Below are 6006 nucleotides of genomic sequence, written 5' to 3'. Positions count from 1 at the left end.
TGAGGCCTGTGGCCCTACTCAGGCCAGTTTCTGCTTCCCTAACTAATGCAGTCTCAGGTCCCGCGCGCAATTGGATTGGAGCAGAAGTTGTGTTCCACTCTCCAGAAGTCTTAAGATCCTGTGGCAGGTGTTGTGGGTAGCTGGCGAGTGTCAGACGACCCTGGGCCCCAGCTGCCCCGGTGCTTTTCTGACCGGAAGAGCCAATCTTGTACTTTTGAGTCACTTTGCTTTCACACAGAGCATAGCACCAACCTTAAAGCTGCAAACTCCAAGAACCTGCTTTAGTTTTTGCATTTTTGGAAAAGAGGTCTATTTTCTTCTTGAATAAAAAAGAAAATCTTCAAAGGGGTTGGATGTCTATCTCAGCAGTTCAGTACTTGTCTAGAATGGACAACTATTCACATTTCCAAAGGAAAATTTACTAAATGGGAATTCTATCAGTTTTCTACCAAATTTCATGAACCCAAGTATGTCTATACTTAGATATCATCTTTTCCTTTCTTGCTACAATATGGTGTGTCCTACCATGTTTCAAATGATAATTATTTCACTCAGAATTATAGTTTTTAGGAAATGTATACTTATGATTCTACATTTTCACGTGCCATTGCCATGCCTCCATCCCTTCCTTAAGTCATTCTCTGATCTCTTCTATTACAGAAATGTTGTTCTCGAGTTCGTGCTATTCTCAAGTTGTACAATGTTGCCTCTTCTTCCTCACAGGGATTAATTTTTTAAGGGGCAAAGATGGTAATATTTGAAAGAAGCTATAGACGAGACGTAGATTAAACTTTCTACTCTACAGATCTGTGGGAATATGTGAGGCATAACTCCAAGCATGCCATGTGAAGCATCCTAAGAAGAGACCCACTTTTTAATCCTGCAAGGAACTTTTAGTGAGCACAAGTTGTTGGAGAATGTTTGTGTGAAAAGAAAAATCAGAGAAACCGAGCATGCAGGATATAAGTCCCAGTGATTTGTGATGATAAGGCTTATAGAACAGTATTTCTTAAAACTCTGTAAACACAAAGTCTGCAAGTCTTCTGTTCCCAGATGAATCTACAGATTCCCAGCTTCCTGCAGTGAGTTTTACAATGAAGCAACTGTGATAGGGGTAGTCCCAGCAAGCTGATGTGCATGTGTGTGTGGGCGTGCATGCATGCATACATATGTGCTAGTATTTAGACCCTTGTTGATAAGTTGAGATGATGGATGGAACTTTGTGGTGATTTGAATTGGAGATGTAATGTTGGGCTCATGTGACTGAACACCTAGCATTTCCTGTTGGAGCCACTCTTAGGACAGTTATGGAACCCTTAGGAGGTTAAGACTTGCTAGATGAGGAATGTTCCTGGGGGTGGATTTTGATGGTGTGAAAAGAAAAATCAGAGAAACCGAGCATGCAGGATATAAGTCCCAGTGATTTGTGATGATAAGGCTTGTTTTATCTTTCTTTTCTTTTCTTCTCTTTTCTTCTCTTTTCTTCTCTTCTCTTTTCTTTCTTCCTTTCTTCCTTCCTTCCTTTCTTCCTTTCTTTCTTTTCTTTCTTTCTTCCTTCCTTCCTTTCTTTCTTTCTTTCTTCCTTCCTTCCTTCTTTCTTTTCTTTTCTTTTCTTTTCTTTTCCTTTCTTTCTTTCTTTCTTTCTTTCTTTCTTTCTTTCTTTCTTTCTTTCTTTCCTTCTTTCTTTCTCCTCCTCCTCCTCCTCCTCCTCCTCCTCCTCCTCCTCCTCCTTTCTCTCCCCTTCCTATGAATGGATGAGAATGTGATCAAGTAGCTTCCTGGACTGCTGCCATGTTTCCCATGACTACTGTTTGTCTTCTGAACTTTATGTTTGTTTATATAGACAAAAACAAACCCTTTCTTTCTTAGGTCTTTTTTAATCCCAGGTTTTTTTTTAATGGCATATAAAGGTGACTAATGCAGATTTCTCTATTGAACTCCATGGGTTTTCTGTTTAGAGTTGCCTCGTGTTTGCTCAGTTGATGATTTAGCTAGCAGATGTGCTATTATGATTTTATGCTTAAGCAGTTATCTATGATTGCTTTGGTGGAAAGATATACAATGAAGCAGATGAGTCCAAGTTATAACTGCTACAGTTATCATATGTAGAGAATTCATAACCAGGGACACTTTTTGGGTTATGGTGTTCAGACAAACTGCCATAAGGCTCAATTGTTGTGGTGTGAGGGCAAGATTGACAGAAGTCAAATATAGGTGTAATTTTAAGACACATCTGAATTTTCTTATGAGTGGGTTATATGAGATTTTCTGCTGTGAAAACTAGGCAACTCATAGATACTTTGAATTGAGGCAGAAAAGAGAGAATAAATACCAAGGTTTCCACAATCAGTAAGATCGGCTTTGGTACACTGAGGTGAGCACACATCAGTTTTATGGTGGTGATTAATGTAACCCATGCCTGGAACTCCTTAGAGAAGTTTGGGTGCAAGATTCACACTCTTTATGATGATTACCTACATTGAATTTATTGTTCCATAATCTTCATGGAATAAAAATGTTTGTAAAACATGTTTCTGCATGTCTCAGTACAAGTGCTTTCTGAGCAAGATAAGGTTTAACTCACTGTCCATTGAATTAAGTAAATTTCTCCCCATAATGTGGTGAATTTTATCTGAAAAGGTCTTACTTTGTTAACATGAGAAGTGCAATGATCAGTCTTTACATGAAATAAACAGCTTGAGAATGCTTCAAGGCTAGCTCCACAGTGAATGAAATTGCTGACACGCACAAAGGCTCTCACACTCTTGTTTAGAAAGAGAAATGGATTAAGGACGGACATCTGGAGGCAACAGTAATGCATGCATGGTGAGAACCATAGAAGCAGAACGTCTACAACAGTGAAGAAGATTGAAGTGTGAACATGACCTTTGGTGGTTAGAACACCTTTGAGTGGGGGAGGCCCAAAGGCCTGACACTCTTCCTGATGCTATGGAGTGCTAAAAAAATGAGGCCTATCATGACTGCCATCTGAAAGGCCCAACAAGCAAATAAAAGTGTCAGATGCAAGTATTTACACCCAACCACTGGACAGAAGCTGGTGACACCAGTGGTTGAATTAGGGAAAAGCTGGAAGAAGCTGAGGAGGAGGGCGACCCCATAGGAAGACCAGCAGTCTCAACTAACCTGGACCCCCGGGATCTCTCAGAACTGGAGTCACCAACCAGGAAGCATACACCAGCTGATATGACGCCACCAACACATAGAGCACAGGACTGCAAGGTCTGGACTCATTCAGAGAAGCTGTACCTAACTCTCGAGAGACTTGGGCCCCAGGGAGGTCTGGTGGGATGTGGGGTGGAGACACCCACTTGGAGTCGGGCAGAGGTGGGGTGGAGGTGTAGGATATGGAACACTTGGAGGGTGGACAGGGAGGGATATAAAGTCTGGACTAAAGAACGAAAATAAATAAGTAAAAATAATAGTTAAAAAAATGGAAAGCTTTTGAATAACCCAACAAGAGAGGATTTGAGGAGGAGAATTCTGATTTTATCCTGGAGCAGAATTTGTTGAGAAATGAGAAACCATAGTTGAGAGGGGAAAGTAAGTGAAGAGCTATAGTGAAAGGGAAGACCAAGTCTATTGTAAAAGTGAGTTTGAGCAGAAATGAAGGACAGTGCCCATGAGAGAGGGACAGAGTTAGGACCAGGAGTGTGAGCTATGGTCTTGGTCTCAGATATGAGGGAACACAGACACCTAAAACTGAAGAACACCTCAAGTCTAGTGTGTATAGAGATGGAAGATAGGTGCTGTGGTGACGCTGACGGTCGCACTGAGACTTTGACATGATAAAGAGTAAAGGTCAAGGAATTCATGGGAGTTCATAATGATAAGTGGCTCAGGAGAGAATTGGCTCAGGACACAATAGTTGATAAACTGAAAATTAAAAGATCAGAATTCGGACTAACGATGATGATTAGGATCATCTCATTTTAATTTACTAAGGACTTGAGATCCAAAATTCAGGGAGGGCATCAGCACAACACTACTTATGCATGATTATGATACAAAGAGACGCCAGAGGTTTCTTGTTCAAAAACATAAAGTTTAGCCTCAGTCGCATGCAGGTAAGGTACATTTAGTGATGATATACGGGTGTAGTTCGGAGGCTAAAGAGATATATTGACAATTCTCTGTCAGTAATCTTAAAACCCAAAATCTATTCTTAAATCAGGCATTTTATCTTCTACGGCCTGGAGAAATATTCAAATAGTCACCACTAACACTTGCTAATTGACTCAGAGAATTAGTCCAGGTGGCTACAACCCACACCATCTGCTTTGGATCCTTTTTCCAGTCTGCTGTCCTGGATTTCTCTGCCATTGGCATCATGTCTTGGAAGCCTTCCCTCTGCCTGGCCCCAACAGATTGATTACCTATTTGGACAGTCTGCTCTGCTTTGGACAATCACCGCAACATGTGCAGCTTCTTAAATTACCCTCCACGGCACCCGTGACCAGCTGTAAGTGGTGTCTCACCTTTCTTTGCAGCTCCCTGGATACTTGCTGTGCCCATTTGGGGTCGGGGGAGGGGTGGCGGCAGCATTGAGAGGATTTACTGCTATGTTCCTAGACTGGACAGATTCTGTGTTCAAATTGCTGTTGAAAACCCTGACACAGTTGGTGCATTCGCTGTATGTTACAATAGCCATCATCATATAAGATAAAGCATGCATCCTAAAGGGATAACACCATGATGACCATGAACACAATGTGCTCACAAACACAATGACATCATGACAGGAAAATTTGACTCACTTCAGAATAATCGCTAAGATTTTTTTTTTTGTTTAGTTAGAATAGCAGCATATTTGCTGAATTGTTATTATGCCATGTGTAATTTAAAAGCATCACTGGAAAGACAATGATAATTTGGGAATCTACTGGATTTGAGTGAATTTGAAAATATGAAATATTTTGGTGTTTGCCTTTAGAATTTCTTAAGCAGGACAGCCTTAGACTTAGTTCTACCTAATTTTCAATGAAAAAAAAAAAACAGTTTCATATTACCTGATTATTTATCCAACACAGAGAGCTGTTGGTGTTTTTGTTGTTGTTGTTTTCTTTTCTTTTCTTTTCTTTTCTTTTCTTTTCTTTTCTTTTCTTTTCTTTTCTTTTCTTTTCTTTTCTTTTCGGTTCGTTTTGTTTTGTTTTGTTTTGTTTTGCTTGGTCTCTGAGTGATTCATACTGTTGTGGAATGGCTGGGCCAGACGCTGCTCTTTGTCCCTCATTGATATCCTCTAGCATTATCTGCATCATCTTTAACAAAGACAGTGCTACCCTCAGAACCCAAATAACTTAATTTTTTCTTGCTCTTTTACTGTAGTTTTTGATTTGTTACCTTAAGCTGTTGTGTTACTCTGGGAACTTTTGTGTCCATGTCTGTTGTTTGATTGGTTGACGCAGCCTTTCAAAAGCTGTGACATTCACATGAAGTTGTTAAATTGGCTCTGGTTTTACAATAATAGGTAGCCCAGGCACAAACTTTGCAAAGCCATTCTTTAGATTTTCCTTAATGGGCATCAGGCAGGGAAACACTAGTCATGTGGATTTAAGCCCTCCTCCCTTAGACTAGGTCCTCAACTCAGTGTGGGAAATGATGAATATCCTGTCACAGCAAGTCGGGAGAGCGAATGGTGGAACACACTCAAATATTACAATAGGACAATTGTTTCTAGGATAAGCTATTCATCTGTAGTCCTTTCTTTTCCATTGAACTGTGGCCATTGCTTCATAATAGAGAAACTATCTTTAGTCATGTACCCATTGCTCATGCCATCTATTTCTATATACCCATATACACATACATACACACACACAAACACACACACAAACACACACACATTTCTTTTTTTTTTTTTTAATATTTTTATTACATATTTTCCTCAATTACGTTTCCAATGCTATCCCAAAAGTCCCCCATAGCGCCCCCCACTTCCCTACCCACCCATTCCCATTCTTTTGGCCCTGGCATTCCCCTATATTGGGG

Source organism: Mus caroli, chromosome 15, assembly GCF_900094665.2.
Source record: "Mus caroli chromosome 15, CAROLI_EIJ_v1.1, whole genome shotgun sequence".
Classification (NCBI taxonomy): Eukaryota; Metazoa; Chordata; class Mammalia; order Rodentia; family Muridae; genus Mus; species Mus caroli.
The sequence above is the reverse complement of the archived record's forward strand: the minus strand, read 5'-3'. Positions refer to the sequence as shown.